The sequence below is a fragment of the Saccopteryx bilineata genome, chromosome X (genome assembly GCF_036850765.1).
Source record: "Saccopteryx bilineata isolate mSacBil1 chromosome X, mSacBil1_pri_phased_curated, whole genome shotgun sequence".
Lineage (NCBI taxonomy): Eukaryota > Metazoa > Chordata > Mammalia > Chiroptera > Emballonuridae > Saccopteryx > Saccopteryx bilineata.
Genome location: NC_089502.1, coordinates 98,466,216 through 98,479,586, shown reverse-complemented (window position 1 = coordinate 98,479,586; position 13,371 = coordinate 98,466,216). Strand labels below are relative to the sequence as shown.

General features: G+C 40.6%; 1 pseudogene; it reads left to right on the top strand.

Moving 5' to 3' along the window:
• The first annotated feature begins 6,932 nt into the window (after window positions 1-6,932).
• On the top strand, window positions 6,933-11,876 carry LOC136317743 (RWD domain-containing protein 4 pseudogene; annotated as a pseudogene).
• Window positions 11,877-13,371: the final 1,495 nt, after the last annotated feature.

The window sequence follows — 13,371 nt, the reverse complement described above, 5'->3', positions numbered from 1 at the left end:
TCTACGGGACAGCCTGGCAGATTTCCTTTCATTAAAGCCTGTTACACTGGTCTTTCGGACTCTGATTGATGCTATCAAAAGAGCCATGGTTTTTAGTTGTAAACCAGAGGGGCATGAGTGGAAGATATATAAGAGATGGGGCACTGGTGGTGAATTTTTTTTTCCGTTTCTTTTAATTTTTTTTTTTTAGTTTATTCATTTTAAAGAGAGGAGACAAAGAGAGAGGGAGAGAGAAGGAGGGGAGGAGCAGGAAGCATCAACTCCCATATGTGCCTTGACCGGGCAAGCCCAGGGTTTTGAACCAGCAACCTCAGCGTTCAGGTTGACGCTTTATCCACTGCGCCACCACAGGTCAGGCCAGTGGTGAATTGTTGACAGAAGCCTACATTCAAGGTCAGACCAGCCTTGCACTGGCCTGGGAAGAGTTAACAGAGGCTTGGGTTTGAGGTCAGACTTGAGAGGCACTGATAGTGTAGGCTTGGAAATACTGTCCTTCTATCCTCTAGGATCCTTGGCTGGTCTACTAATTAAATTGACACAAGACAGATTAACAGGAGAAAAACAAAAGTTTAATAACATGTTAAAGAAAAAAATTATTTGAAAACTTACCTCAATAAAAAATTTAAATAGGGTTTATTTGGACCTTGTTAGCAAAATAAAAAAAACAAGACCAGTTTAGGGGCGCATGACTAGGTAGAAAAAAACAGACATATCCATTGTCCCAGAGTTTTGCAAGGGTTTTCATACATCTAATGGTGGAGAGAAAGATGTAAGCCATTCGGAAACAATCCACATTAGTTGCACACAAAGGGAGTGGGGGAAGGAGAAGCAGGGTTAATTCTGGGATCTAAACGCGGAGTCTGCTGCAGTCGGTAAAGCTCCCAAGTAAACAAGAAGAGAAGACTCCTGGGGTTCTGTGGCGCCTGGCTATTCTCTCTTTTTACATAATCTGGGAAATAGCCACAGAGTTTAAGCAGTCTTTCATTGGTTTTGCACAGCAGGTGTTAACGGATTAACCCTTTCTTGTCTCTTCTTTCTACCTTCTGCTCTGCAGTAAATTTGTTGAGGACATCAGAATTTTCTCCTTGTCACGTGTATGCCTATTGTATACACGGAGAGACCCAGGAAAACAGAGTACAACTTTGAAATGGTTGAAATCATTACTTTAAATACGATCTTCAGCTGTAAACAAAAGGTGTTGGGCTGAAAGAGTTGTTATGGGAGGCTATCAGGAAAAGCACAGTAAACAAGGGTAAGGTTGTTATGCAGATTTAAATTTAAATTGTCGCCTTTTCCATTCATAGGGGTTTCTAAAGATTGAGGTCCCCCCCTCCCCGTACAGCTAGGGAGACACCCTTACAAATGGAGATTTCCCTTAGAAATGTAAATGTCTCCTTACAAAGGAAAACTTCTTGGTTTTGTGAGCTTTTCTCTGAGTATGCTTTTTCTAAAAAACAACCAGCCTAAAATAATACTTATGCCAAAGAGACATATTTTGGGGTGGAAAATTCTTCTCCCCTACAAATAGTTTAAAAATAGAGGTTTCCAGTTCAAACAAGACAGCATACACCCATTTCTCCCTATTCTTTCCTTCTAAGCACAACTATCAACCCTGGAAATAAAACAGGAGACAGAGTAAAAACTATGAAAGGTGGTAAGAGGAAGATAGGCTCATTTAGGATCCCAGGACTGTAGGAATAGCACAACTGCAGGGCATCTTACATCCCCCTGACCAAGAGAAGGCAACTCAGGCCCAGCATGTCTTCATGCCTAATCTAGCAACACAAGACAGTCCCCCTGACAACCTAAGGCAAGCCTCTTCATTCCTCGAGGGGATGGATTGGGAGTTCACTTAAAATAAGTGACCACAAGGCCCTGGCCGGTTGGCTCAGCGGTAGAGCGTCGGCCTGGTGTGCGGGGGACCCGGGTTCGATTCCCGGCCAGGGCACATAGGAGAAGCGCCCATTTGCTTCTCCTCCCCCCCCCTCCTTCCTCTCTGTCTCTCTCTTCCCCTCCCGCAGCCAAGACTCCATTGGAGCAAAGATGGCCCGGGCGCTGGGGATGGCTCTGGTCGCGGCAGAGAGATGCCCGGAGGGGCAGAGCATCGCCCGTGGTGGGCGTGCCGGGTGGATCCCGGTCGGGCGCATGCGGGAGTCTGTCTGACTGTCTCTCCCCGTTTCCAGCTTCAGAAAAATAAAAAATAAAAAAATAAAAAAAATAAGTGACCACAAGAAGTGCTCTCTTTCTCTATCTTTATGATTTGAGTGAGAGAGAAACATGGATTTGTTGTTCCACTTACTTATGCATTCATTGGTTGAGTTTTGTATGTGCCCTGACCAGGAATAGAACCCACAAACTTGGCTTCTCAGGACAATGCCCTAACCAACTGAGAAACCTGGCCAGGGCAGTGCTTTCTTTCTCCACTGGGCCTGAGATGCCTTTACCCCATCAGAACCCCCGGGAAGGCAAGGGGAACCTGAGGGAAGGATGCAGTCACAGCAAGAGGCCAGGCCTGGAAAACTTCTTTTACCTTGAAGGTCCCTGCAAAGGCTAAAAGAATATAAATAATTTTCCTCCCACCTTCTAAATTCTTCTAGCTGGGCCAATAATCAAATTAACAGAGACAGATTAACAGGAGAAAATAAAAGTTTTAATATATGCTCATGGGAATTCATATAAGTGTGAAAATTCCAAAGACACCGAGGCAACATTGGGTATATAGGACATGTTTTTAACAAAGGAGAAAGGGGGGAGACGGGAATGGCCAACTTACAGGTACTTAAGGAAGAACCGAACATGCATGGCATGAAAATTCTTCCTAGGCAACTCAGAAACAATGGGACACAGGGTGTATCTAGCTAACAGGCTTGGAATCTTCCCAATTAATAATGCTAGGGTGAAGCTTCTTAAGGTGATTAAGCCAAAGCTCCCTTCCTAAAGCAGGTTTCTTTGTCTGAATCTCTTGAGCAGGTTGGGGGAGCATCAAAGTTTCAAGTCTTCTTTGTCCTTTTTTTAAAAGATGTTATTTATTCATTTTAGAGATGGGGGGGGGGAGAGAGAAGGGGGGAGGAGCAGGAAGCATCAACTCCCATATGTGCCTCAACAAGGCAAGCCCAGGGTTTCAAACCAGCAACCTCAGCGTTATGAACCAACGCTTTATCCACTGCACCACCACAGGTCAAACTCAAGTCTTGTTTCTTAATAAACAGCTTAAAATCAATATCCCAAAAAGGCAGCTTCAGGATGGCAAAACTTTGGTCCCTTTAGCCCAAAGAGCTAAGGTTTTCTTCTCCCAAATGAAGGTGTGAGAGTGGTGGGTGAAACTGGCGGGAAGAACCCAAGAAAACAGCCAGATTTGGAAAACCCCTCCCTGCCCAGAGGCATTGGGGCAGGCAGGCAGAACCTACAGGAAGGACCCAGCTACAACAAGCATCCTGGCCCAAAATGTCTGCTTTGACCTTGAAGGTCTGAGATTCCCCTTTCCTGCAGAGATACCTGGGCAATCAGGAGGCTCTGGACAGGGGAGCCCATCTCATCCCTCTACCACCAAGAAACATTTAAGGCCTGCCTTATAGAAATCTGTCCCAAAGCCTCAAGCAACACTTGTCCCAAAGACAAGTGGGAGACCAGATGCACCATTTAGACCACGCAGATGAAAAGTAACACCACAAGAGCTCTGAAAATTAAACTGCTGTTGGAACCATGGCACAAAAACTAGGCCAAAACCAGCATGTTAAACCTAAACAGGATGACTGACTGCTGAAATAAAAGATTTTAATGAGACCCAGAGACTCCTAACATCACAGACAAATGCCTAGGATACAATAGAAAATTATCCAGTATTCCAAAAATGAAAGAAAATTCACGACTTGAGTGAGAAAAGACAATCAACTGATGCCAACAGTGAGAAGGCTCAGATGTTCGATTATCTGACAAGGATTTCAAAGCAGCTGTCATAAACATGTTCCAACAATTGATTACAACTTCTACAAATAATCCTGGAACAAATGAAAATTTAGAAAAATATAAGCAGCAAAATAGGAGTGGTTTTTTTTTTTTAACCAAATGGAAATTATAGAACTGAAAAATACAATAAAAGAAATAAAAACTTCACGGTATCATCTCAAAGTAGAATAGAGATGGCAGCCGATAGAATGAGTCAACTTTAAGACAGATCAGTAGAATTCACTCAATCTGAACAACAGAGGGAAATTGATTGAAAATATTGAAAGAGATTCATAGACCTGAGACAATAAAGGACCCAGACAGTGAAGCCAAAGAGTGACTTGACAAAGAGAAAATTCTGATGTCCTAAAAAATTACAGCAGGTCAGAGGATGGAAGGAAGAGACAAAATTGGTTAATAGTTAACAACTGCAGCACAAAACCAACAAAAGACTGCTTAAACTCCGTGGCTATTTCTGTGGTTTTCTAAAGAGAGAAAAGAGTCAGGGCCATGGAACCCCAGGGGCCTCCACTTCTTGTTTACTCATGAGCTTTATGGACTCTGCTGCTTCTGTCCCAGAACAAGCCCTGCTTCACCTTCCCCCACCCTCTTTGTCTATAGCTAATGCAATCCTTTCAGAATGGCTTACATCTCTCCCTCCTACTGAATGTATGAAAACTCTTGCAAAACTCTGGGATGACAGCCTTGATTATCTTTTCTACCTGCCATACTGTTTGCTGGTGGTTTAGACTCCCTGCCCCAAAACTGTTTTGTTGTTTTGTTTTGTTTTTGCTAGCAATGGTTTAATAAACTCTTTTCTTTAAAAAGACTTTTAAGCCTGGCCTGTGGTGGTGCAGTGGATAGAGCAGCCACCTGGAACGCTGAGGTCTCCAGTTTGAAACCCCAGGCTTGCCCGGTCAAGGCACATGTGGGAGTTGATGTTTGCTGCCCCCTTCTCTCTCTTTCTCTCCCGTTTCTAAAATGAATTAAATAATAATAATAATAATAATAATAATAATACTTTTAAACCCTGGCCTGTAGTTCAGTTGGTTGAAAGCATCATCCTGGGTTTGATCCCCAGTCAGGGCACACACAAAAATCAACCAGTGACAGCAGGAATAGGTGGAAGAATAAATTGATGTCTCTCTTTCCCCCCTTCTTCTCTCAAAGGCAATAAATAAAATTTTTAAAAATGAAAAAAATAAATAAAACTAAAGACTTTAAGCTGTGAAATTTAAAATTTTTTTGTTTGACAGAATAGATAATAAATAAAATGTTCCAAATTTGTCAAAAGACACAAACCTATAGATCTAAGAAGCTGAGGGAATCTCAACAGGCTATACCCAAAGAAATTCTTGTCAAGATATAATTAAACTTTTGAAAACTAAAGACAATGAAAATAATTTGAAAACAGCCACAGGAAAATAAAGCACTACTTTTAGGGAATAGCAATTTAAATTATAGCAAACTGGGTGGGGAAATTGGAAAAAAATTTTAAATTGATTTTTGATAGAGAGAAACATTGATTTGTCATTCCACTTACTTATGTATTTGTTGGTTGATTCTTGTATGTGCCATCATGGGGTCTCAAACCCACAACCTTGGTGTATTGGAGTGATGCTCTAACCAACTGAGCTATGGGGCCAAGCTGGTGAGATGTGATTAAAGGGTACAAATTTACAACTAGTAGGTAAATAAGTTCTGGAGAGATAATGCACAACTTGGTGAATATCGCTAATGATAACATCATATACTAGCTAGAGTGTCACTGTGGAGGAGGAAGAAACTTCTCTACCCTTAAGGTTCTTTTGACAGGTTTAATAATAAAATAAATAAGAGACAGGTCACCAAGAGAAAATAACCAAATTTAATATACAGAGTGGGGCAAAAAAAGTTTATACTTGTTTGTATGAAAAATAATACAATTAGTAAATAATAATGCAAGAATAAACTCATGTACTCTCAACTGTAAACCTATTTTTGCCCCATGTTGTATACATATGTATGGGAAGCCTGCATACCCAAGAGAATCAGAGACCCCCATATGCACAAAAAGTTAATAGAAAGGGAACATGAGTATATATGACATTCTGAGCTAGGGATGAGAGGTAAGGTACATTGGGGGATTTTAAAGGTGTCATGGCAGATAATGAGAAGAACAGATGTTTAGTAAATAGAAGTTTGTCCTGCTATATAGGTGGGTCAAAAAGTGGTCATCTTTAATCATGAGTATGGCCCCTAATTCAAGTTCTTTTAGGTAGTTAAAGGGAGAGGCAAAAGTTTCCCTTGATCCTGAAGCTAAAATTGCCTGTAGCTCAAAATAACCCACATAACACTAAGGCATCTATGATGATGTTGGAGAAGTGCTCTAATGGGAATAGCGGTTTACAGAAGAGTTCCATAACAATGTGGAAATAGTTTATACAGCATGCCTGCAGAATGCAAGGAGGAGATTCTCATGAGCAGGGAGCCTCTTTTTCCCTAGAACTGACTCTGGAACTCTGTGAGGAGCTGTTGGATTCTATTGTTACTTGGACAGGGCCCTATAAATGGCTTTTGACTGACAAAGAGCTGCTTGGTTTGTGGACAGCAGTTCCAAGGTGAATGGACAACATCCTGTTTGGAAGGCCACCACTCTGACTGAAGAAGGTAAAAACAGATCAGCCTAGTTGTCTGACTCGCATGCTTTTTCCCAGCAGGTATGGAAGACCAAAACAGTGGTAAAAAAAATCCCTTATGTTTGGCTTCTTGCTGACTTTTGGACAGTGGCCAATGGCCTGGCACTATGGTCAGACAAGAGGGGAATAGAAACCTGGCTTATTGGAGGATGTCCGTGCAAGGCACAGCCTTATGGGAATCTGAGGTGTTCATTAAAGGAGCACATGTTGATGGCCATCAGAAAAACTCCTTTCCAGGTTTGGAAGGTAATTGGTATTGACAAGCAGATATCCCCATGTAGTTGCTTAAGGTGGCCACTTGGGTCCACAATGAATGGACATGGGGGTCTGCAGCAATGCGGAGACGAGCCGAATGTAGGCATTGCCTTCTTGCATCTTCTGAGGCACAAAATGCCCATAACAACTGTTCTGTCTGCCAAGAAGAGAACTAGGAAGTGCAAATAGCCATGTGGCAGACCCCTGGGGGGAGACCGTGAATACAGCTGGCAAGTCAGGCTGTTCCTTGTAGCCCTGCGGGGCTACAGCTGGGCCTTGGCAGGAATAGACATACCTCTCCACTGGGCTTTGCTTTCCTAGTGGTAAAGCAAATGCTCAGAATATCATGAAAGAACCAGGACAGAAGGTACTGCGCCAATTTGGATTTCTGAGGATGATTTCTTAAAACTGAGGAACACACTTTACAATCAATAAAATTCAGCAGCGGGTAGTGCTTGTCTGACCAGCGCCCCGTCTGCTGCTGCCAGGGCTCCCACCTACAGCCCTTCAGTCCCTGGCTTCACGCTGCCTGAGGGTCAGGGGTGCGTGTGACTGGCCTCTGTAGTGTGAAGGGTGTTCCTTCTGAAACCGAAGGCAGGGGACAGGGATGTACAGGCATCAATGCCACTGCCCGCGCTTTCTCTTCCAAGTCATGAATGCCCAAAAGGCGCTTTGCGAGTCATTAAAATGAGTGCCAACGTTTTATATATGAAGGAGATGAAAGTTTGTGGCAATGAAGTCCAGCTTCATGTCAATATAATAGGATAGGTGAAAATGGTGATTCCCAAGCCTTCATAATAGAGATTTCTTGGACAGAAACATATCCCTAGACACCTTCAATTATAACTATGAACACTTAAAAAACAACAACACACTATTCTTAGTTGTAGAGTAGAGCATATTAGCCAAGTTACAGGAAACAGTAGAAGTTAATCTCAGCACTGCTATGGCCTACACATTGTTTGAATATGCCAGGGACAATAAAGAGCACTTCAGGAGTATCACCATCCCATTAATTCTATGATATTCATATGCAGTATTATCTCACTTGAAACTCCTAATATAGTCCCATCAAGTAAGAAAAAGGACAAAAGAGAACAACTTTCAAAAGCTCAAAACTGTAAATTGGAGGATAAAACAGATCACAAAGGAGGAATTCACTGAGGCTGGAACTGGGTTGCTATGGTGAAGTGTTTAAGCCGAACTGGCTCTAAAGATGATGAGTTCCACTTGGCATTTGAAGCGAGGGCACGGCATCCTTTAGAAAGTAAACTGGGTTCAAATCTTTCATTCCAATTTTCTGGTATCAAGGTGGCTTCTTATAAAAGAATTTTTTTAATGTTTCTTACATTACAGTGTTTTAAACTGAAAGGTCACCAAGAAAATTGGTTATATTACTGTAAATTATTTTCACCTGACCTGTAGTAGCACAGTGGATAAAGCGACCTGGAGTGCCGAGGTCACTGGCTGGAAACCGCAGGCTTGCCCGGTCAAGGCACATGAAGAGGAACTGCTGCCAGCTGATGCTTCGCACTTCCCCCCCCCCTTCTCTCTCTTTCCTCTCTCTAAAACCAATAAATAAAATCTAAAAAAAAAAAAAAATGAAGCCCTTTTCAAAAGCTTGTGTCCCAGTGGAATATTGAGTGAACAATTATTCTGCAGCATGATCCATATTAATAGGTTTCTCATCTTAATATGTCTTCATTTCTTCTTTCTTTTAATTACTGAAACATAAATTGCTCCAGAAAAATTAAAGTACTGGTATCAGAGCATTACACATAGTATTCTTTGTAGCACCTTTTTTATTTTTCAAGGGTGGAACTGCTTCTCTTTAATAAGTGAATGTTTATACTTCTCTCTTGGTTTGGGTTACATTTTTTTAATCATGAAAGCTTTCCATGGTATGTGGGATAGGAGAATATAAAAACAAATCTGCCAAATACATTAGAAAGCATTTGAATAGAAGTACTGCTTCCTATTTAAAACATTTTTCTTCGCTGCATATACCAAGATGAAAGTAAAAGATGCCTTAATATTTAATTTTTGTATTGTTAGAGACAATGATTTTAATAACTTTCTATTTATCTGCTATTGTGTATTTTTTATTTTTTAAAAAAAGAACATGGTTTTTCTTCTACACACTTTACTTTTATTTTTTATATTTTAATTTTTTAAAAGACTTTATTTTATTGATTTTACAGAGGGGGGAGAGCAAGAAGTATTGACTCATAGTTGTTTCACTTTAGTTGTTCATTGATAGTTTGTCATATGTGCCTTGACCGGGCAAGCCCAGGGTTTTGAACCAGTGACCTCAGCATTCCAGGTTGACGCTTTAGCCACTGTGCCACCACAGGCCAGGCTGTGTTTTCATTTTATTATTCTCAAATGCATAGGGTGGCTTTCTCTGTCTATAATTTTAATTGTACATGTGTCACACTGCCATTTTTCATATTAATTTTATCTTTATTTCTTTATGTCTTTATTTATTTATTATTAAAGAGAGAGACAAGAGCATTGATTTGTTCTTGTATGTGCTCTGACTGGGGATTGAACCAGCAACCTCTGTGCTAATAAAGCCAGGCACCTTCTGATGGATGTAACGATAATTTTAATAGCCTCTTTTATGAAGTATCTATTCATTTCTTTTGCTTATTTTTCTATTGGGTTTTATATTTTTTCATAGTGAGTAGTATTTTTGAAAGATTTTTGTTTCTCTCACAAAATATAATGAAAACTATAGCTTTACATACTCTGTATAGCATTCCAGGAATGACCTCTGAGATAAATTTTCTGTATCTTTGCACATCACCCATGGGTTCACAGCAGAACAAGAAGACAGTATTCTTACAGAAATTAGTCTCATTCAAGGATGTGATTGTGGATTTCTCCTGGGAGGAGTGGCAATACCTAGACCATGCTAAGAGGGCCCTCCTTGCAAACTCTCTCCTCTAGTAACCACTTCACTTTTATCTATGTCCATGAGTCTCAGTTTCATATCCCACTTATGTATGAAATCATACAGTTCTCAGCTTTTTTCTGATTTACTTATTTCACTCAGTATAATGTTCTCAAGGTTCATCCATGTTGTCATAAATGGTACTATGTCATCATTTCTTATAGCTGAGTAGTATTCCATAGTACATCTGTACCACATCTTCTTTATCCAATCCTCTATCAAGGGATAGGACACTGTGAATAATGCTGCAATGAACACATGGGTGCATGTGTCTTTATGTACCAATGTTTTCAAGTTTTTTGAGTAGATACCCAGTAGAGAGATTGCTAGGTCATATAGTGACTCTATTCTTATTTTTTTTGAGGAACCATCATACTTTCTTCCATAATGGCTGTATTAGTTTACATTCCTACCAGCAGTGAACAAGGGTTCCTTCTTCTCTACAGCTTCTCCCAACACTTATTTCCTGTCTTGTTGATAATAGCCAATCTAACAGATGTGAAGTGGTGTCTCGTTATAGTTTTGATTTGCATTTCTCTAATAGCTAGTGAAGATGAGTATCTTTTCATATGTCTATTTGTTCATGAGAGTAGTGTCTGTTCAGGTCCTCTCCCCATATTTAAATTGGACTGTTTGCTTATTTGTTGTTAAGCTTTGTGAGTACTTTAAACATTTTGGATATTAATCACTTGTCAGAGCTGTTGTTTGTGATATCATTTCCCATTTGGTTGGCTGCCTTTCTGTTTTGTTGTCGGTTTCTTTTGTTGAGCAGAAGCTTTTTAGTTTTTTTTTTCTAAATAAAATGGTTTTTATATTTCAGAAACAATCAAGATGATCTCCAGAGGTTTCTAACAAGACAGTAACAATCTGCCCTGCAGCTTAATTTTATGAAGAAGAGTGTGGAGTTACATCTATCATCTTAACATCAGACTGAAGCTCTGTGTGAGCAGGCGTGGGAGGACAGCAGGGCACTGGAGCAGAGACAAGGATGTGATGAGGGTGTCACGGCAATGGAGATGGTACCAATTGTTCTGATAGATTGCCTGCAGCAGCTCACCAAGTCCCCACAGCTCTGAGCCAAGTCATTTAAAAAGATTCAGGGCAACGCATTGTTCTGGGGAGGAAGCAACCAGTGTGTACCCGGTGGCTCACTGGGCTGTCTAATCATGAAGCAATTTCATTTCTGCAAGATATTTACTTCTATCTTAATTTCTCTCCAAATCCACTTCAAGTTTATATCAATTTCCTCTATGACTTAGAATCACTGTGTACTACTTCTAATTCTAGGTCATGCTGACCTGTGAAATAACTCAAGCAATATAAGAAAATGACATCGCAGAATCTTAGGAGAGGCTGAAGACTATCTCAATTCCCCTCCTCATCTTATAAAAAATAATGTATCTGCAATAAAAAAAATCCAGCCGAGGCAGCACAGGTATTATGATGTCCATTTGACAGATGATGAAACTGCAGTTTAGATTCAACAAGGGCTGAGGTTGAGCCCGTAGGCAGACACCAGAGCTAAGACCCAGCATGGGTGCCTCAGACCACCTTTTGTCACTACAATTGCTCAAATCTTTTGCTTTGTTCATGCTACGGCTGAAACTCAAATATCACTGAATTTATAACTTTGTAAGATTGCAAATGAGAGAAAAAATTATTTTTTAAAATTTCCCAAAAGATTTTCCAATACAATTTTTAATTAATTTATTCTATATCCTACTTTAGGAAGATTCATATTAGAAAAACAGGTGAAATTATCAGCTACCTAACCCACATCACTAATGGGATATACCTGTTTGCAGAATATTGGAAATATAAGGCCAGGATTCCTTTCATGGGTTTTCCCCACCTTTACCCTCCCCATCAGTGGATGACAGCCCGTCCAGAGCAGGACTCCCCTGTGGAATCCATGCTGCACTCTTCCAACTAGACAGATGATGAAGTAGTGAACCAGGCCCTGGAAAATGCCTTGTCTGGTATTAAGGACCTTTTGCTTGTCTGTTTTAGAGAAATGTAACCCGTGTGCCCGCTGGAGGTAAAGGATCTTCAACTGACCTCAAAGCAATGAGCCAGCTTTATTCAGGTGCTGATTATGTTATGAGCTTTAAAATATTAATAAAAAATATTAGCCTGACCAGGCGGTGGCGCAGTGGATAGAGTGTCGGACTGGGATGCGGAAGACCCAGGTTTGAGACCCCGAGGTCACCAGCTTGAGCACAGGCTCATCTGGTTTGAACAAAGCTCACCAGCTTTGGACCCAAGGTCTCTGGCTCGAGCAAGGGGTTACTCGGTCTGCTGAAGGCCCACAGTCAAGGCACATATGAGAAAGCAATCAATGAACAACTAAGGTGTCGCAACGAAAAACTGATGATTGATGCTTCTCATCTCTCTCCGTTCCTGTCTGTCTGTCCCTCTCTCTGACTCTCTCTCTGTCTCTGAAAAAAAAAATCATTTAAAAAATAATAAAATAAAATATTAATAAAAATATTAAATAATACCTGACAAAAACCAATAAAACCATTATTTAAGATATTTCCATATTGCTTCTTAATTGATATCCTCACTTGCAATTTGTTTTTACCTGTAGATAGAATGAACATTACTTCCGGCACTTAGAATACACTATTGCACAGATGAACGTTAAAAACAAGTAATGAATGTAAATTTGTGATTTCCACATTGGGTGGCTGCCCAGGTGCCCACCTTAGAAAGAACCCCTGATTACAAGTGCCATTTTAACAACTGGTTTGCCAAACTGAACAAAAAATTAGGTATCAGTTCTGCCAAACCAGTGCGAACCGGCTGAATCCCACCACTGGACCTCAGTTATTAGAAACTGCCTGCAATTCTCTACCATGTGGCCCTTCCATAAGCAGTTCATAACATAGCAGATTGCTTATTCAAAACCATCAGAGGAATCTTGCTCCAGACTGCTAAGGAAGAATCTTATACGATGTAATATAATCAAGGGAATGACATTGCTTCACCTTTGCCATATTCTATTTGTTAGAAGCAAGTCACAGCTTCTGCCCACACTCAAAGAGAGGGGATTACCCCAGGGCTTTTCTCATTGGGGATTACCTTGGGGTGAGTCCACCCCAATAACCATAGACAATATGTAAATAAACGGGTATGGTTGTGTTCTAGTAAAACTTTATTTACAAAACCAGCAGTAGACAGAATTGGCCTGCAGGACTACCTTCTTTCAGTCTGGTCTCACCAAAGTTATTACCTTTAAAATCCTTGTCAGTTTATAACTGTATTCATGGCACAGTTTATATGAACTGCCACTCTTCGCTCTAAGAGCCATGGATTAGCCCTTTGGCCCCATCTTTCCTACCTCTGCTATTCCATCCTACCTCCTTTTAGTGTTTTTTGAGATAATTTAATCTCTTTTTTCTTCTTTCAAGTAGGGAGATTGAGCTTGAAGCTCTCCATCACAACATTTCAGAAGTGTAGTTCTCATATGAAATTAAGAAAAGATTTATAGCAGATGGCTCCTTTTTTTGGAAGAGTTCAAAGTCACAACCACGT